Genomic DNA, 21145 nt, shown 5'->3' with positions numbered 1-21145 from the left:
GTCCGGTGTCGTAAAAAAACATACCGAGCTTTACAACTTTTATAAAGTTGTGAGGTTTCTTCTTTTCTCCGCAAAACATCCTCGCGGAGAACGCGAAAACGCGGTACTGGGAGGTCCCAATCACATTGGGTGTCTGGGACTGCCCAGCCCCCGTCTCAAACACTCCACACACACTCACACACACATACAGCCGCCCCCCAACCCAAAACCCCGTGTTACTCACAGCCTCCTTTTCTCACGAGGGTCTTCGTGCACAAAGCAGTTTTCTATGGGTACTCTCTCTCCTACAAGCCGGCACTCTGATGGGAGCCTCTCCTGCGCACTTCCAATAACTAATTTGCTTATGCGTTACTGTAAAAAGAACTCTCTTTTCCCAAGGGAGAGTGGCCTAGCCTTGGGACCACTTAAAAGTCTGGTGTGGAGCTCCTTCCCAGAAGCTATCCACCTCCCCGGAGTTAAAAGAGTTCCCGGGTATCGGCACCAAAATTGTTATGTTTGCCCAATTATTCCATCATAAAAAGGCCATAAAAAATATTAAAAGTAGTAACAATTTTAATTGAATAGTTTAGAAAATATATGAACAAGGGATAATTTGGTTCAAATAATAGCGCATAAGCAAAAACAACTGCGGGGTACGGAGTGCAGGGTCCTTGACCCTTGCCACTTCACATACAAGCTTGCCAAATGAAAGTCACCCCTTATATGCCATGTGTCAATTCCATCTCCTCCCATTTTCGGTTCGTCACTTTTCTGTCTCCGCCTTCATTACCACCTTTACCACGCATGCGCCACCACTCGGTTTGGTGGTCGCACAAGTCTTTGGGGGTTGTCACTGATGAAGGCCCTGTAGTCTTCTTCACTGTCCTTTAATTCACCTTTGGGTTACGCATGCGCACCAAGCCAGTACAATGTAAGCCAAGACTAACGTATCACTGCATTAACATATCAAAGCAATAAGTCCTTTATAATTAGCATTTTCTTGGACCCAACCAGGTTCTTGGTCATTTTTAGCAACTGTATCTTCAGCTTCTTTCCTGTGGTCCTTGAGAACATCTGCTGGGAAGGGGGGGGTGGGTGGAGCCCCTCCTTTCCCTCTCTTCTTTGGCATTACAACTTTTAACTACTAATTATTTTATTATTCTCAAATATTAATTACTTTATCAATATTGATTACTGTTTCAATTTTTATCAGCACGAATCATACCTATTTACCACAGGAGGAACAGGGAACAAAAGGGCAGGTCTTTGGGGAGATGGACAACTAGGGCAAAACCAACAACACAGGGGGGAAAGGAGCAACCCTTTTGTAATAAAATATGCTGTAACAATACAAAATAAGGGGGCATTGTAAACTGACTACTAGGACCTAATTACAATCAAAAACATGCAACGCAACAGGAAAGCTCTCAGTCAGGGCTCTTTGAGCACTCCTAAATCCTTTCCTGGCAGAAATCAAAGGCCAAACTGGCCCTTATCCCAAGCAAACAGAGTGTTCCCCAACAGTAACCCATTCTGAGCCCCTGTGAAAAATGCACATTTTATGATTGGCTTTTTGTAAATATAGCCGCCACAGGACACTGAAATCCTTCAAAGAGAAAGAATTTATTGCTCTCTTATCAGAAGAAACTAACTTCTTCCTGCCTTGCTCAGCCCTCATGAAGCCGGTTAAGACTAAGAGGGACAAGTTGACGATGACCAGAGAGAATTCTGTGTTTCAATGGAATTTATGTATCATGTATGTGATGTATGAATATGCAACAGGTTATTGTTTTTTAGGGCCAATCCTCCATTAAAGTGTGTCCTTTTTCGGGCTAATACTGCCCAGAAAATGGGTACCCAGATTTCTGTATCTCTTTTTTTCTATTGTCTCCGATTGCCCTAATCCAAATTGTCCAAAATTTTTATCACTCTAATGATATTACTATTTTTATAACCATTTTATTATTAATAAAATATTACAAACAAGGGATTGCCATTTTTCACACCCCTTCTGGGAATCCAGAACACATGTGGTGGGGCCGGCTGCACCTGTGGGAGCAATGGGGAGCGTCAGCCCATGCTGTGCTGCACTGCTGAGCTGGCAGCACGGTGGATGCAGGCAGGACATTCTCCGTTTCCCCCAGAGCTGGGGCCTGCAGGCACCTTGCCGCCCCTTGGCACAGGCTGTGCCACCCAACAAAGCCCAGCAGGCCGGAAGGAGAGCCCGGGGGCTGTGGAGCTGCTTGGGCAGTCACTGCTTGGAGGGACACGGGCCAAAGCCATCCCTGAGCAGCCACTGCCAGCCCTGGCCCTCCCTGCCCCGTGACAGCTCCCCCAGACCCAGGGAACTGACTGACACAAACTCTACAGCCAGCAAAGAGTGGGTGGCTCCATAATTGCTCCTTTTCAGGTCTGGATATATTTTTTGGTGATCCATGGTTGCATTCCAGCCACCAGCAGAGGTTTGAATCCTTAGTCAGGCTGGACCAAAGGCTTTTTGATCCTGCAGCCCAGAATTAAGCAGGGCATTGCATCCTTGGATATTGACCAGCCAGGAGAGAAAAGGTGTTAAAGAGATAATAAGACATCACTGTGTGTATGTTTTCATGCTAATTATATTTTCAGAGTTGAGAAAAACACTTAGGTTTGTTAGGAGGAAGCATTGCTAGAGATGTCAGTCTTTAATATTCGTAACTCATTGTTTATTGTCCCATCATTTTAATGGGAAAACAAAGGTGTTGTTATTTCTGCGAAGATAATTTTAAAACAGTAATTTCATTATCCTTGCTAGAGATCATTGCAAACATCCTTCTATTAGCTGTTATTGTTGCTGCTTGTCGTCACGAGCTTTTAACTGCTTTTAAAATAAAGAACTCTTCAAACAAACCCCACAAATTGTCACATTATATTGTTGGGCTTATGTGAGGGATCTGAGATGAGCTCTCTCACGTTGTGAAAGCTCTAAGGAGTGCTTTGAGTGTTAAAAGATTTGGTTTTCTTTGATTAATCCCCAGGCTCCATTGGGGTTAACACCTGTTTCATACAAAGGTAAAACAGGAAAAATAAAATGAGTTTGAGTCAATTCCAATTTGTATCAAGCTGTATTTGAGAGTGGTTCATCAGAGAAGAGAGTGCTACAAACATTCTGTAGCAGTCTCTGATCTATTACTACTCTAGCAATGCCTAGAAACAGTACTAAAACCTGGGAGAAACCCCCAAAACTGGCCTTGGTCACATTTCCTGTTCTCTCTGTCCCACAGGGGAAGTGAAATTTCACCTCCACCCAAGCGAGCTGCAGGACCCTAAGTGCAGGGAAGGGCTGTTGGCAATTTCCACTTTGGATCTGGGGGAAGGGCTGGGTTATGGTTCAAAGCAGCTGCTGGAGACTTTAAGAGAAAATAATTCAGTTCTGGCCTTCTAAATAGTCGTCTACACTGATGTCAGATGAAACAGAAAAACCACAAGGGAGATCCTAAAATCTGTTCCCCACTCTCCTGCAGCACTGGAGAAGGAGCCGAGGGCAGGGGCTCCAAGAAAGCTCAGAAACTCTGTGAGGACACAGTGAATTTACTGAATTCTCTGCAGTAGCAAGCATTCATTCCAAGTGGGGATGTAGAACAATCACCAAAATTGCTCATGAAATCCAAGTTGACTTGAGTTATGGCTGGCAGGCACATTGTTCCAAGAGAAATTTCCAGCAAATTTCAACACTTTGTATTTACAGTGCAGGCATGGTGTTTGATGTGGGAATGTTCCTTTTGTGGTACAGCCTTTCCCTGGTCAGATTTTGGTTAAGAGAATGTTTAAGCAGTTGGACAAAGCAGTTATGGGAGGCAAAGTGCATGGTTTGTGTCTTTCCATTGCCCCTTTCACAGAATTCTGAGAATTCTCAGACTGACCAGGTTGGAAGAGACCTTCAAGTTCATCGAGTCCAACCCAGTCCCAACAGCTCAACTAAACCCTGGCACCCAGTGCCACATCCAGGCTTTGTTAAACACACCCAGGGATGGTGACTCCACCACCTCTCTGGGCAGCCATTCCAGAACTTTATCACCTTTCTGTAAAAACTTTTTCCAGATATCCAACCTGTATTTCCCTTGGTGCAGATTGAGTCTGTGTCCTCTGGTTCTGTCAGTGCTGCCTGGAGAAAGAGCCTGTGGGAACCCAGGAAATTCATCTGGTTGTCCTGAAGGACTCAAGACTCTGTCAGGGGGCTCAGAGACCTTGGCACAGAGCCCAAGACCCCTGTGCCTTTGATTCAGCCCTTGGAAAAAACAATTACCAACCTTGTATGAAGAATGACAAGCCACAAAAGTTTAAGTAGAAGGATAGTGAATTTATCACACAGTGGAAAAATAGATTTTTGGTGGTTTTAGAATGGGGGTTCAGGGGGCAAGATGGAGGAATCTGGGCTTGTCCAGCCTTTCTCCTTCTTCTCCTTGGCCTCCATCTTCTGCTGTGATGTTGGCACTTACAGATTGGTTTAGAGTAGAAGCTCACTGTCTAACATAGGTGATAGGTGTTGGGAAGTAACTGTAAATATTGTGTACACAGCTTTTAGAATAAAGACATAACAGCACGTTGGGGCAGGCAGAGTTCCTCTGAGTGTCCTGCTGAGCAGATCTCAGCAAGTCAGAAGAAAGAATTTTATAAATAAGATACAATAAACAACCTTGAGCCTGAGAACTGAAGAGTTCTGCCTCATTCTTTGAGCACCGGGCTGGGAAAAGAGACTTTCTAACACATCTCAGGGTCACTCTGAGCAGCGAGAGACCCTGAGAAGAGCCCAGCCCCAGCTGAGCACAGGCACCTTTCAGGAGCTGTGCAGCGTGATGAGGGCAGCCCTGAGCATCCTTTTCTCCAGGCTCAGCACCCCCAGCTCCCTCAGGGGTTCCTCACAGGGTTTGTGTTCCCAGCCCCTCTCCAGCCTCGTTGTCCCCTCTGGATGTGCTCAGTGTCCCAAAGTCCTTCCCAAACTGAGGGGCCAGGGCTGGGCACAGCACTCAGAGTGTGCCCTCAGCAGTGCCCAGTGCAGGGGCACAACAACCTCCCTGCTCCTGCTGGCCTCACCATTCCTGATCCAGGCCAGGAGCCATTGGCCTCCTTGGCCACCAGGGCACTCTTCTGGCTCATGTCCAGCCTGCTGTCACCAGTACCTGCTGGGAAGGATGAAAGTTTGACAAGAAAGTCTCACAGATATGTGTGCTTGGCAGAAAGACTTTTGCATGTAGAGTCTGATGAAGGAATAGAGATAGAAGCATGTTTTGATATAGAAGAAAAGAATTGCTGAGCCACTCTTACTGGATAACCAAGGAGGCAAAATGTGTGGTAGTAAGAAGAGGTTTTTCTGGCTGAAACCCACCTCAGACAAGAAGATGTTTTTACCAAGCAGAAGGATAGCACAGGCAAACGAGTCAGCAAATGTTGCAAGTAGAAAAAAGGTCTCAGAATTTTCCACTGTTAGAAAACTGAAAAATATCTTCTAGCTTAAACTGTGATGTACAAAATTTTACTGATTGGAGAATAGTAACATTAATATGGTAATTATAGTAGTTGTGATAGGCTATAGATAAAAGTTAAGGTATAGATTGGTTTTACGGTATGAAAATGCTCAGCATAGAAAAGTATCTAATGCATTGTAACCAAAACCAAAGGGTATCCAGGCCTGCCTGCAGCTGTAGCTGACAGCTGTAGGCACAGCTCTGTCACCCACAACCCTGGACTGCTGTAACCTCTTGAATGGAATAAATGCATTTTGTACACAATAAATTGCATTTTGGATGGAACAAACTGCATTTTGGATACAATAAACTGCATTTTGCAGAGCCCTTAGAGTCCCACATCCCTCATTTTGGCTGTTACAAGTACCCCCAGGTCCCTTTCTGCTCCTGAACACACAGATCAGGCTCATTTCATCATTTCCTGGCATTTTCCCTCTTTACACCTCTGCCATGTTCCTGGGAAAGTCAGACAGCTGCACACAACAAAAGCTGATACTTTTTGGGATTTTTAGCAAATGAAACCAAGCAGGGATCTGATTACTAAAAATTAACAGAAAGAAAGGGAAACCTGTGTTGGGTCCCAGGAAAATGCCAGCTACAAGAGATTTATTCCTTTGATGTGTAAGTATAATATTATGTTAATTTTGGCTTGTATTATGCTAGCTTGGTGCACATGCGTAACCCAAAAGTGAATTAAAAGGCATCAAAGAAGAAGAGAGCCTTCATCCAAAGACGACCCCCAAAAAGGGGTGCGACCAGCAAAACGAGTGGTGGAGCATGCGTGGTAAAGGTGGTGATGAGGGCGGGGGTAGAAGTGTGATGAATCGAAAATGGGAGGAGATGCCATTGACATATGGCATAGAAGGGGAGAATCTTCACTTGGCAAGCTTGTACGTGAGGTGGCAAGGGTCCAAGAACTGCGCACCTCGTGCCCTGTGGTTATCTTTTGCTTATGCACTAATATTGGAACTAAAGTATCCCTTATATTTAATCAAATTATATTGTCAATATTTCAAGTGTATCCAATTTAATATATTTTCTAAACTATTCAGTTAAAATTGCTGCTCCCTCTAATATTGTTTGGTTTTTCTGATGATGGGATAATTGGGCAAACATACCAACAAGCACAAAGCCTTTATTTCTGCAAGCTCAGGGATGCTGGGGGGATCTTTGCACCATCAGGCCGAGGTACAAGGCTCTGGATCCTCCAAAGGAACACAGCCAGCTCCCTTCCGTGGGAGAAGGCGCTGCCTCAGTTGCAGCCCCGGGTGCCTCCTGTGGGCCAGGGCACGGCCCCGGCTGTAAATGTGCTGGGCTGCAGCACAGGGCCAGGGCGGAGCTCAGCAGCCTCATCAGAGCCCAGGGCCGTGGCCCTTCCCTGCCGGGGCCCGAGCCTGGCCCGGCCCTGCCCGGCCTGAGCAGCCCGGCCTGGCCCCAGGGAATGGGCTCCGCCCGCCCGCCCGCTGTGCCCCACACTGGGCCCAAGGCTTTGCAAGAGGCTTTCTCCCAGCTTTGCAAAACCTCGGCCAAGTGACCCTTTCCTGTGCTCAGAAGAGTAAAAATCCCCCTCAAATATAACCCCGCTGCACACCTCATGAGGCATCCCTGCACACCTTAGGATGTCCGGTTTATCTCGGCTGTTTGAGGGGCCTGGAAGGCCCGGGGGTGGCCTTGGGGCAGCCCGCGTGTCGAAGGATGAGAAGAGGCTTCAGTTCTTCTTTCTGGTTTTATGTTTATTAATTGTTTATCTAAAAGATGTTCCTTCAGCCTAACAAAGATCCGCTCAGCAGTCAGCCATGGGCACACTGTGCCGTCCCACGGACCGCCACGTATCTTTATACCCCTAGTTACGTATACAATATTTATCATTTTTCCCCAATACCATCTATTCTTATAACTCGGTGTACTCTTAGTAATAACCAATCCAAAAATGCCACCGTGGCCAAAGAAGATGGAGGAGAGGAGGAAGAAGAAGGAGGGCAGGACACACCCCAATTCCTCCATCTTACTCCTCTAAACCCCCCTGTACATAAATCCTAAACCCTGTTTCTTACCCTCTAATTAGCTAATCTTTTCACCCTTCACCCCGGTGAGGCCCTCTTATCTTCATAAAGGTGTCGTCTCCCATGTAGGGTCAAAGTCCTGCCACCAGACACTTCTGGCAACATTCCAGGACTCCCGGGCCCCCCAAGGGTGGTCTCGGGGGCCCGGCATCCCGGGACTCAAATCTTGAGATCCCACATCTCCCCCTTCTGTTTGCACCAAGAAAACTTCTTTTATCACCCGACTCATGGCGCGCTTCAGACATACAAAAATGCACGGGACGACAATCATGAGGACTAGTAGGACTATTAAAACATAAAACCCTATCCTTAAGATTCTTCTCCAAATAGGAGAAATGTCAAAGAAATCTGCCAGCTGATCAATCCATGATCCCGTGATCTCGCCAAGCTTATTTACGCTGTCTTTTATGTTTCTAATACTTTCATGAATCGATTTTGAGTGATCTGAGAGATTCATGCAGCACATCCCTTCGAACTCTTCACACCCATGTCCATGGGCGAGCAATAGATAATCGATTGCAGCTCTGTTTTGAAGAGTCGCCTGTCTTATACCACTAACATCTTTTAACATGTCATCCAATGCGACAGACACAGACCGTGCATGTTTGCTCAACCAGCAACCCATGTGGTCGATCTGAGTTAAAGCCACCCCTGATGCTGTTTGAGGTGAGAAAATCGCCGTAGCAATGCTTGTTTTCTTATCCCAAGAAAATACTTCGTCATTGCAATCTGTCGCATAATTTTGGATCGATCTTTTTCCTCTGCGCCTTTTCTCTCTTAGCATGTTCAAATCAGGCGACAGCATTGAAATTTCCCCAATGCCGCATGGACCTCCCGTGGCATTAGCAGGAATGCCGTGCCAAATTCTGTCCCCGCAAATTAAAAACAAACCCCGTGGCAATTGCACTGGGACTTGGATTGATCCTTTGGCAGTTCTTTTTGTATATTTGCACCAAGCCGATGCATTCTTATAAAACTCATGATTGGGAGTCAAATCGATAGTTTTTGCCTTCGTGGCCTCCGGAACCTCAAACTGCATGCAGAATCCCATCGTCATGGACCCAAAAATCTCCAATTCCTGAGGTTCTGTAGAAGCCACAGGAAGTAGATGTGTCCAAGCACACCACTCTTTCACAGGATTTTCAATGACCTGTGAAATGTTAACTGCGGAATGCCCTGGAACTGGCCATTCGTCCACTGGCAATCCAACCATGCATGCAGAAAATGGTTTTCCTGGCCTCGAATGTGTCAGGCAAATACTATCTAGATTTGCTGCTTGAGCCAAAGTCTCCCATAGATTTTGCCTTGGCTGATTTACAGGTAAATCTTCTCCCTTACTTGCTGCAATGAATGAAAGAATGATGCACATAAGCATCATGACACTCATTATTACACTTTTATACAGAAATCCCCAAAGTCCTTAGTTTCTTTTTATTTTTTTCTTCGGGATCGCTCTTTCCGGCCTGAGTCTCAACTTCTGTCTGAGTACTCGTCTCTTTGTTTCTCGAATCAGCGTTCTCGGGTTCTCGCGTCCGGAATGGCTTCACGTGCCGCGCCGACACCCACTTTAGACCTCGATCTGTGGAGATACAAGCGAAACTCTTGCCCCAAGTGATTAGTCTGAAAGGACCCTCTATTTGTCCTGTTTCTGGTTTCCTGATCAAAACCAAGGGGTTTTCCCTTAGCTTTGCCTGTGTGCTATTTAGAAAGTGTCTCACGATTGGTGGATTAGGTTCCGAGGATGAGCTATTTAGGAAATTCAACACATACAGTGCCTTATTTAATTTCATGTGAGGTGTTGCCTCTGGTTCACCCCTTCTCTGTCTGTCTAGAAGGGATTTCAGGGTGTGATGTGTTCTTTCAATGATTGCTTGACCTGTGGGTGAATGTGGAATACCGAACGTGTGTCTGACACCCCATTTTTTCAGGAATTTGTCAAGCACCCTGCCTGTATACGTTGGTCCGTTATCTGTTTTTATCTCCTGAGGCACACCTAATGCTGCAAATGCTTGCAGAAAATGTCGGCAAGCATGGTCTGCTGTTTCCCCTGCATGTGCTGAAGCAAAGACTGCACCTGAGAATGTATCTACAGAAACATGAACATTTTTGAGCCTCCCAAAAGATGGGTATTTCGTGACATCAGCTTGCCATAACTGAAGACTTTGCAGCCCCCGCGGATTAATAGCTCCGGTGGAAGAAGGTGGCTGCACAAACTGACAGTCTGGACAAGCACTAATGATCTCCCTCGCCTGAGTCTTTGTGAGACGAAAAGACTCCATCAGTGCTTGCGCATTCTGATGAAAAAACGCATTACTTAACCTTGCTTGCTCAAAAATGTCCGGCAGTGTTTGCGAAATGGGCATTGTCAACCTGTCCGCTCGAGCATTTCCCTCCGCTAGAAATCCCGGAAGTGTCGTGTGCGCTCTAATGTGTGTGATAAAATACTCTCTTTCCCTGCCCTCTAGCAATGCCTTCAAGCTCGTCAGATAGGAGTATAAAACCCCATTACTGACTTCTTTCAAGAGCGAACCTTCCAATCTCTTGACCACACCCGCAACATATGCGGAGTCTGTCACCAGATTGAGGTTGTTTAAACAACTGAAATGCTCGGACAACAGCTGCCAACTCCACGATTTGTGGAGAGCCCTGAACCTTCCTCACGTCAGATTCCCAATCCCCTGTCGTTGAGTCTCTCCACGTGATCACTGACTTGTGTGTCTTCCCTGAGCCATCCGTGAACACTGTGATCCCGTCCAAAGGTTCTTCACTTATTCTTGGTTTTGTTTTATAACATATTTGCGATTGCAGTATCTTGTGTTGCGGAAAGTGGATTGTGCAAGTTCCTGGGAACGCCAACAATGCAATTAACAGGTCTTTTGATTGTTGCATCGCCCACTCGAAATAGTCTTGTTTCAAGGGTAACCTGATGGTTGAAAATTCTCTTCCTGGCATCGTCAGCAACCTTGTTCTCGCTTTTATGATGATCTGTGCTGCCATCTCCAAATCTGTAAGAATTGTTTTTGCGGGCCTGTGTGGTAGGAAAATCCACTCTATGATTATCAAAGAGTCCTTTTGCGACTCGTCCCATTGGAAGATCAAACCATGGAACTGTGTTTTCTTCCCCAGCACTGCCAACTGAAAAGGCAACGTTGGAACAAATCGATGTGCTTGCCTTTTCTGTATCGCGTCTGCAACTTTCTCCAATTCCTTCTTTGCTTCTTGCGTGAGTGTCCTGGGAGACCGAATGTCTGTGTCTCCTCTCAAAAGATCGAGCAATGCTGGGATGTCGCTGTTTGTGATTCCCAAAACCGGCCTCATCCAGTTGATTTCTCCCAGAAGCTGTTGCAAATCGTGCAGATTGGTGATGTTGGTGTTGATCTCCACCTTTTGAGGCTTTATTGTTCTTTCTGAAATTTTCCACCCTAGATATTTCCAAGGTGCAACCTCTTGAATCTTTGAAATGCTGATTTCTAGACCTGCCTTCTGCACCTCTGCGATCACACAGTCACGAGCTTCTTGCAGCTCCTGTTGTGTTGATGCTGCAATGAGCAAATCATCCATATAATGAATGATTTTTACCTTTGGAAATTTCTTCCGTGCTGGTGCCAAAGCTCGTGCCACGTACCATTGGCAGATCGTCGGAGAGTTTTTTAGACCCTGTGGAAGAACGACCCAATGGTACCGCTGCAGAGTCGTTTCCTTGTTGATACTCGGAACTGAAAAGGCGAATCTCGGAGCGTCATCTGGATGAAGTGGGATACTGAAAAAACAATCCTTGAGGTCAATGACCACAAGCTGCCAATCCCTGGGAATCATTGAGACAGATGGAAGTCCCAATTGAAGCGGTCCCATGTCTTCTATGACGTCGTTGATCTTCCTGAGATCGTGTAGCAATCTCCATTTGCCCGATAGTTTTTTCTTGATGACAAACACTGGAGAATTCCAAGGGCTGTCTGTTGGCTTGATGTGTCCCGCCTGCAATTGTTCTCGGACCAGGTTTCTCAAAGCACTCAACTTTTTCCGTTCAAGGGGCCACTGATCCACCCAAACTGGTTTATTGGTTTTCCATGTCAGTTTCAGTGTGGGGAGTGCTGCAGTGACCCCTACTAAAAATCCACTTCGATCTTCGCACCCCATTGTGCCAAAAGGTCTCGACCCCAGACTGTGATCGGCTTTTGGACAATAAAAGGACGAATGATCGCCGTCTTGTCTCCTGGTCCCGTGACAACGACAGAATTCTCACTTTGCAGACATAGAGATGCTCCTCCTATGCCTGAGAGAGAACCCAGTGGCGCGACCAAGCTCCAGCTGCGTGGCCAAAAGATGTATGATATCACTGTTACATCCGCCCCTGTATCGAGCATGCCTGTGATCGCTATTGTTCCGTTCCCGCATGTCAATTGGCATGTGAGCGTGGGTCGGTCTCGACCTATGTGCTTCACCCATGTTGTATGTACTTCAACATGTTCCTTCATAGGGAAACCTTCTTCGTCGAAGATTGACATGACCTCTCCAACTGCGTGTGGCGGCAGTGCAAAGGCTCTCGCAACCACAGTGTTTTCTGGTACAGTCAATGGTGGACGAAGTGCTCTTGCCAACACTGTCAATTCTGTATTTTTGTCCGCTGAAATAACTGTTGGATAGACAATGAGTCCAAGAATACTACACTTATCTTGTCCGATTATCAGGAAATCTTGCTTCTTATATGAGTCCCCGCGGACACCTGTTGGTATTTCCGCATGACTTTCGTCTAGAAAGCATACTAATTTTGAAGCTGCCAATGTGCACTGTGCCCCTGGTGGGAGGAGGTCTGGGTCACTGTGGAATCGGCTGAGGGTTTTACTGAGGGTGTCTGCTTGTTGCTCACTGATGATTGCCCCGTCTGCTCTTGCGACACCGCCAGTACTTGTGTCTGAGCGCGCTGGTCCGCGCTCCGCCTTGCGTTTCCCGGATACGGTAACGGATTTCCATCCACGTCTGTTCGGGAATAACATTCTTTCGCAGGATGTCTTCCTCTCCCGCACCGTGCGCAAACTGGCCTTTCCGCCTTCTGTACCGGCGCTGGCGTATGTGTTTGTGCACAGTTCCTTTTCATGTGCCCAAGCTCCCCACATCTATAACACTGTCCTCTTGGGGGATTGTTCTTTTTCTGCATCGTCGCAAGAACTTTGTTGATGTTCTCATTCTGTTGATGCAGTATTTTTTCCAGCATCTTCTCCAGGGTCTTGTCCTCTGCTTGCTTTTCTGAATGTCTCTTTAATTGATTCTCCCATTCCTCTCTGAATTCATTCTTCACAATTGCTGCGACATGCTGAGGTGTTCCCACCTTGCTGCATGCCTCCACCATTTCTGCCAAGGATGGCCGTCCTGGCATGGCGCTAATCACCCGTTGGCAATCCGGGTTGGCATTGCCGAAGGCTAAGCTTTCCAAGAGAGGCCTCTTCGCTTCTTCTATCGTCACCTGTCGATCCACGGCTTGCGTGAGTCGATCGATGAACGACATGAATGGCTCTGTGGGACCTTGCTTGATGCAAGAGAACGGGACTTCTGGAGCTCCTGTTGGTGCGATTTGCATAATTGCCATCCTCGCTGCCTCCTTGATGTCACTTAATACTCTTCGTGGCAGCCTAGCTGCTTGTTCCCCTGGGTTGTCATCTGGAGGATCTCCTGCTAACTGCCCCTCTGTGAGGTTTGCATTTGGCCCGCCTTGGTATCTGTTCCGTAATTCAGCGAGATATTTTCTCCATCTTTTTTCCCAGACAAGGCTTTGGGTGTCAGTGAGAATCATTGCCACAATACTTCGAATGTCATATGGTGTGAGATCATATGTAGCGAATGTCCCTCTTAATAGCTGCTTGAAGTATTGTGAATTCAGCCCAAAAGTTTGAGCCGCCTTCCCTAAATCCTTGAGTATTTCATGACCCATCCTTTCCCACCTCAGGTTCTGTCCCTGGGCATCATATGTCACTGGCATTGTCAGATCCCCTGATCCCGGGAATAAATGCTTTTCTTTTGCCAACGCTTTTCTGATTCGCTTCCAATCCATCGTCTTCACTGGCCCCTGAAATTCTTCTTCTTCTTCAGGTTCCGTTGGAATTTGTATAAATAATGGTGCTGTGGATGTGGTTGGTTCATCACGTCTCATTCTTCGCCTTGAGAAAACCTTGAGGTTTTTGGCCTCGCTCCCAAATCCGAAAAGGAAGCTCGAGGATCCCGTTGATGTTTCTTTTTTGTGGTGTCCACTGAATGCAAGAAGCTCTTTGTTGCTTCTGCTGCTGACAGCATCCATATAGGAACCCCTTCTGATGCTGTGATCTTTATAACATTTCCTTCTTGTAGCTGTTCTTCATCTGAGCTTTCACCATCTTCATGAAACCTTGAAGTCGATGGATAATCCCTTTGTTGTGTTGGCATTGCTTTCTTTAAAATGCTTTTCTTTTTATATAATGTTGGGAAAAATTGTTGCATTGTTGCGGTCTCGCCACGAGATGGCGCTGTGGCTCCGCCGATCCAATCCGGCATGGCGTGCACTTCTGTCTTCCAGCCACCAGATGGCGCTGTCACCGGCTTCCCTGGCTCTGGTGACGTAGCGTACTCTGTTGCTTCACTTCCTGCCGGTGGCCATATTGGTCTCCTCCCTGTCTCGGACAGCGTGCTTTCGGCTTTTAATTCAGCTGAAATTGGGGTTTGAACACCAGAACGTCTCTCCTGAGGGGGTGAGTCTTGGACTCCAAGGGTTTTGATCAAGGGCACCAAGTCTGGAGAAGGCGGGGGGCCCCGGGATATGAACTCCCTAACGCGGCCCCTCCCCGCCCGGGATGTCACAGGGGGTGTGTCCCGCTCCCGCCCGGGCTGCGCTGTCTGCGTCTGCGGGCTCTCCGAGCCGCTCCCCGTGTCTCCCGAACTACTTTCACTGTCTCCATCTTGTTCCACCCCTGAGATATCTCCCCTTTGGTCTGCCTCTGACTCTGTGTCCTCCTCCTCCGTTCCCGTGTCTATTTCCCCTTTTGCCGGTACAAGCGGCCTCCTTCCCGCCGGCGGCCGCGTGCGTTCCGCAATCCTGGCGGACCTGCGCATGGGCTCTGATATCACAACCGCACGCCTTCTACGCCCCCGCATAGCAGCTTTTTGGGGCAGCATGAATTCCCCTTTTTCACTGCCTGGGTCAGACGCCCCGGCCCCGGTCCGTGACTTTTCCGAGCCCTCGCGAACTCCGCCTGCCGCACACGCCCCCGCATCCCCGCCGGTCGGGGCTGCCGCTGCCGCTGCCCCCGGTCCCGAGTCATGCAAAGCCGCGCGAAAACACGTATCCTCTGCTTTTTCTTCACCTGCGCTCCCCGCCTGCTCCGCTGCAGCCTGGCTTCCCTGCTCCGTTGCCGCGGAATCGCGAGAAAGCGCGCCCCCCGGTCCCCTCTCCCCCGCCTCTGCCCCTGAGTCCCCCATGCTCTCTGGGGTTTTTGGACGTTTTGGGGCTTTCCCGGGGTTTCTGGGTTTTGGGACCGGGTATTTTAATAATATTTCTTGCTCTTTTTCTCCAAGAGCGTTTTCCTCTTGGCCTTTTAAGGCCAGAGCTAATTTTTTCTTTCCCGGGGCTTTGCCCCCCGCCCCTTTCAGAGAGGCCTCCCCCCCGGACGTCTGCTGCGTCCGGGGGTCCTGGAATTTCATTTGCATAGAAATCCCTTCCAGCATTATTCTTGCAGGAGACAGCAGCTTCAACGCTGTCTCATCTTTTTTAGTAGCTAAGAAATATAAGTGTCTATTTATTTCCTGCCAGAACCCCACTTCAAATAGCAGGCACGTTTCTGCCAGTGGGTAGTTTAGCCTTGCCCATAGTAATAATTGTTTTAATTCTTTCTTTGGAATTCCCTCTGTATACGTTTCAGTCACACCCTGTAGGGCGGACAAAATTTCCCGTTGTTCCCGGGAAAGTGTGCCTCCCATGTTGTTATTTTTCAGGCTTTCTTACCGAATCTGTCGCCCACAGAGCAGTCTGGACGTCTCGATCACTGTCCAGCAGATCAGGAGAAGTGGTTCCAGGGCGCCTTCTGGTTCCAATCCGGGCTGTTCTGCTACGATTGTCTTCGGCAGAAACTGAGAGGTGGAATTCTCAGTGACTGCTGGTTTTTTTTTTTTTTTTGCAGTCTCTGTTAGCTTTTTGTTTTCTTCTTCTCTCTCTTTTTCTTCAGGGCTTTGAAGGTGGTGGTGGTGCCTCCCCCGAAAGGTTGTGGTGGTCAGAGCTCACCCAGTGGAAGCCAAATGTCCGGTTTATCTCGGCTGTTTGAGGGGCCTGGAAGGCCCGGGGGTGGCCTTGGGGCAGCCCGCGTGTCGAAGGATGAGAAGAGGCTTCAGTTCTTTTTTCTGGTTTTATGTTTATTAATTGTTTATCTAAAAGATGTTCTTTCAGCCTAACAAAGATCCGCTCAGCAGTCAGCCATGGGCACACTGTGCCGTCCCACGGACCGCCACGTATCTTTATACCCCTAGTTACGTATACAATATTTATCATTTTTCCCCAATACCATCTATTCTTATAACTCGGTGTACTCTTAGTAATAACCAATCCAAAAATGCCACCGTGGCCAAAGAAGATGGAGGAGAGGAGGAAGAAGAAGGAGGGCAGGACACACCCCAATTCCTCCATCTTACTCCTCTAAACCCCCCTGTACATAAATCCTAAACCCTGTTTCTTACCCTCTAATTAGCTAATCTTTTCACCCTTCACCCCGGTGAGGCCCTCTTATCTTCATAAAGGTGTCGTCTCCCGTGTAGGGTCAAAGTCCTGCCACCAGACACTTCTGGCAACATTCCAGGACTCCCGGGCCCCCCAAGGGTGGTCTCGGGGGCCCGGCATCCCGGGACTCAAATCTTGAGATCCCACATTAGGAGAGGCCATCAATACTCCTTTGTAATTCATGAGAGACCACTGCACCCCTCAGCAGGGACCCCAAAATATCCATGCCTGCCTCATGGGGCCCAGGCCCAGATGATGCCAGGGAAGAAAATGTGCCCTCAGCTCAGGGACGCTCAGCATGGGCTCCCCCAGCCCTCAGGACCCCGCCGCTGGTCACCGCAGCCCCTGCTTGGCTCCTGCCTGCCCACACCGTGGGCATCCATGGCTGCTTCTGGCCATGGAGCTCGGCCTGTGCTGGCTTTGATGCTGCTACCACCTGGACAGATCTGTAACAACTCCATTTCTTTATTAAAACATCAAATGCGGACCAAGCCTGCCCTGGCAGACAGGGGCTGGCCAACTTCAATCCTGGCTGGGGAACAGGACCAAGGGGCTCAGGGGCAGAGGGTCTCGTTTGGGAGAAGTGGGTTTTGGGAAGAGTTCATGACGGTGCTGGAGCCATGGCAGGGCAGATAGGGGCAGACGTAAAAACTTCGGATAACAGATCGAGAGCATTTTGCCTGAGTTGTTAGGCTCCTCTTCTAGAGATGCACGGGAGCTCCTGTGGAGAGAGGAGGTGGCTGAGGCCCCAGCTGCCAGTGGCACCCAGGGAGCCTCCTGCACAGCAGGGCCCAGAGCTGGCAAGGCTCCCCAGTGTTTTGCGGAGAAAAGAAGAAACTTCACAACTTGTAAAAGTTGTAAAGCCCGGTATGCTTTATTATGACGCGCGCCGGACGCAAGACTCTCCAAAAGGGCATGCGTACCTTTGAAGATTTCAGACTTCTTTTTATTTCTCTTCTAAATGCATATGCATACAGTTTTACAATAAGTTCATACATATTCATCTTGCATGACACTTAGTACTAATTCTTTTTTATCGGAGGAATTCTTAGGTCGGGGGCAGATTGACCTCGTGGTTTTTCTGTTTTTCTTTCTCTGTCCCCTTGCTGTCTCTGGAACGTGGCCTCTCTTTCAGCTTTAGCTCCACAGACTCTTTACTTCTCCCAGACTTTTCACCTAGTTCAGGATGGATCTTTACTCTGTCTCATTCTCCCCTTTCCTAGGAAATAAGTAAATTCTTTTACTTAAGGAAAATTTCTACGACAATAAGTGTCTTTTAATGCTTCACTATGTACGTTTGATAAAGAGGTTAGTACAGCCATTCGTTGTAGTATTCTCTAGTTCTAAATTAACAATGTAATAGATAATCTTAAGTTTATCTCAACTAATATTAGTAAAACTAGAATAGGGTGGCACAACTTATCAAAGATTCTATTTGCAGTTGGTGATCACTCAAAGATTACATCTCATCAGTGATTATCTGTATTTTATTCTTTGTAGAACTCTGGTTATTTCTTTTGTATCATGTTGGACAGTAATTAAGGTTTTCTTTCTACTTTCTCGGATTTCTTTCAAGACTTCTAATAGGTCTTGGTGCTTAATTAATTGTTTTATTAATGTAAGGTTCGCCCCGATAGGGGTAGGTGGTAGTCTGTGATACATTGTGTAATTGGCTGTAATCAGCTGGTGGGATGTTACTGGTACTAAATACGAAAAATCACACTCAATAATCTTAATAAAATTACAAATACAAATACAGAGATTAGAATGGTTTCTACTAGACAGAATAACATCATTGCTATCAATTTGTACAGCAGCATAAGCAGTTCTCAAACATACACTTTTTTCTAGTATATATGAGCACAGTTTTCTGGTCAGTGACTGGATGAATTTCAAAGTGACAAATACTCTGTTCAGTGTCTAAACACATCTTGGGCATTAGCAGTATTGCTTTCACAAATGAATCTCATTTGTTTTCTAGTAATGCAGGATTCTAAGTTTACTATCTGCCACTTTTCATTCATCTTTTCGTGCCTACACTCTATGTTCTGAAGGATAGAGTGTTGTTTCTTCATGGTTTAATCTTAGGGCAATGATGGGATGGATAACATAAACAGTGGCATTACATATGGTAAGCACAAAGGCAGTGGCCACATTAGAAATAGGATCATAGGTGAAATTCACTATAGTCTACTAGGATTAAAATTTCTTTTCAAAATCAATTGCATTATCTCATTTAATTTTCTGAATTTCAGCTGGAAAATTACTTTCACTTTTTTCTTGTATGATCAGAGCTGCTGTTGCTTGTATCTATAACTGCTTGTATACAACTGAAAGCTAAAGACACATTATCTTGAACTATACTAAGTGCTTCTACTATCAATTTGTGGTCTTGGTCTCTGGCCTGTTCATACTTCTTTACTTTGGCAGTACTTTTGAAATCTGTCACTGGTTAGTTCTTAATGCCAGTAGAGATTATATAAAGGCTGCTTCAATTTTGTTAGGCTACCTGCTGCAGCAGCTAGTTTATTCATCAGTATTTCTGAATCAATTCTATTTAAAACTCTTAATCTTGTCCTTAATATGCCAGTTAGATGTTTGTTATGGGGAACAGGAACTGCTTTCTGTCCATGATCATTTCTCTCTGCCAGAGGGATGTGCTGGGCTCATACTTTGATTTCTTCTCTTCAGATTCTTTGAAGTGTTTACAGTTCTTGTTCTTGCTATTCTTACAGCTCACATACTTGATTCTCGTGGATTACTACAGTAGATATGTTTAATATAAACTTTCTTTATCTCAAAAGGTTTTCCTATGGATCCAGTATACTGATTAAATGTCAGGGACTAAGGCTATTTAGCATTGCTTTGGGTAGAGGTACTCTCTAGTTCTAAAACTTCAGTTATAATTCTATACAAAACAATTCTGTACACTAAAGTATGAGCTACTCTCGACTGCAATATACTCATTTTGCCCGAGTAAGTTTTAGTCTCAGTTCATTGTCTCTTGGTGTCACTCCTGAAGGGGCTTCTGGGCTTTCTTCACTCGAGAGTGATGGATCTAGCATTCTGCTCTTTGATTTTGATTGCAGTGAAGGTGGTGAGAGGTACTTGCAGTGGTCTCTCTTACTGTGGTTCCGAAGTCTTCTCTGTAAGAGACTTAACATATACATCAACTTCAGGCTATCTAATTCTCTGCTCTGAGTTCCAGCTACAAGTTTCTCAATTACTCTGAGCTGTTTGCTTAATGTTACTATGTAAGTGGACATTCTGGACATTTCTCTTGTATTTTATGGTCTTCTATAAGGCATTCTAAAAGGATTCAGCATTCTTTTAGCTCAAAAGGTTTAGTTTGAATTTGTAATAGTGCTAGTGGAAGAGCTTCTTGCTCTAGTCTTATGATTTGCTGCTTAATCAAATGATTCATTCTCTCTCCTTGGCCGCTTGATTGGGGGTGGTATGGGGTGTGAAGTCTTTAATCTATGCCCAGATGGCTACTAATCTGTTGCACTATTTTGGAAATGAAAGGTGATTCTTTATCTGAGGATATTGTGGCTGGAACTCTGAAGTGTGGTAATATCTCTTGTAAAAATGATCTGGTCACCTCTTGAGCTTTGACAGTTCTGGTGGGGAATGTTTCTGGCCACTCTGAAAATGTATCTATTAATACCAGTAAATACTGATACCCCCCTTTCCTTGGGAGTTCTGAAAAGTTGATTTGCTACTGCTATACAGGCCCATGGCCTCTTCCAGTCTGACTAAGTTTTGGCCTGGGGGTATTTTGAGGTTAGTCTGGAGGCAAGGATCACATTATCAGCTCACCTGAGTGATAGTGGCATATAGATTCTTGACAATGATACAACAATCTTTTCAATCAGATGTGTGTTCTAGAAAGCCTGTGGGAATTACTACTTCAAAGTCAACACTTCATTCTAGTGCACTCTGTATCACTCGCAGCCTTGGTCATTTTGAGAAAGGAGTTACACTCTATAAAAGGCTTTAAGTAATTAGGCCCTAGTGTGTTTTCTAGTGCTCTTCTTTCACTAGTAACTACGAAAATGGGAAGGGATTACTAGCTCTCTTTCAATGGTAGCTCACTCCTTGCAGTTGTACGTCTCTTTTGATTAGTATTATTGTATTATGGCTTACTTTCGAGGAAAATTTGTACTTCACTTTTTGCTGCTTTCTTTGCTTCTCTATCTGCCAGCTCATTTCTTTCTTCTAATTTTAAGTTCACTCTCTGGTGTGCCTTAATATGTTTTTTCAGGTAGCCGAACTGCTTCTAGCAGCTGGATTGTCTCTTCTTTCTCTGTGAGGTCTGCAGTCTCCTCTCTTTCCAGATGGCTCTATGTGCATGCACAACTCTGAATGCCTTTTGCTGTTTCTAAGGCATGGGCCCATGCATTTATCTCAGCATCCTGTGCAGAGGTACCTGTTGGTAAGGGTCCAGACTCTATTACCTCTCTGCAGGTAGTCACTGTGAACTTTGCAATGTCGCTTTCTTGTCAGTGAACTAGGTCTCTGCATCGTCTGGAGGAGTGTCTTTTAAGTCTGGGCGACTGGAGTAGGTAGCTTCAGTGGTCTCTAGGCAATCATGGTGTACTGCTTCTCTTTGATTCTACTGAGAAAAGAAGCTGGGTTGACAATATTAGTCACTACTATCTCTTCATTATCTTGCTCTACTATGATGGCCTGGTATTTCAGAAACTTCTCTGGTGAAAAGCTAGTGGCCCCTTTGTACTTCTAGTACTGCAGACACTGTGTGGGACACTAGCACAGTCATTTTTGTCCCAGGATAAACTTGTGTGCCTCTTGAATGTTCAGCACAACTGCTGCTACAGCTCTGAGGCAACTTGGCCATCTTTTGGCTGTTG

The sequence above is a fragment of the Zonotrichia albicollis genome, chromosome 8, assembly GCF_047830755.1.
Source record: "Zonotrichia albicollis isolate bZonAlb1 chromosome 8, bZonAlb1.hap1, whole genome shotgun sequence".
Classification (NCBI taxonomy): domain Eukaryota; kingdom Metazoa; phylum Chordata; class Aves; order Passeriformes; family Passerellidae; genus Zonotrichia; species Zonotrichia albicollis.
Note: the sequence above shows the minus strand (reverse complement) of the source record.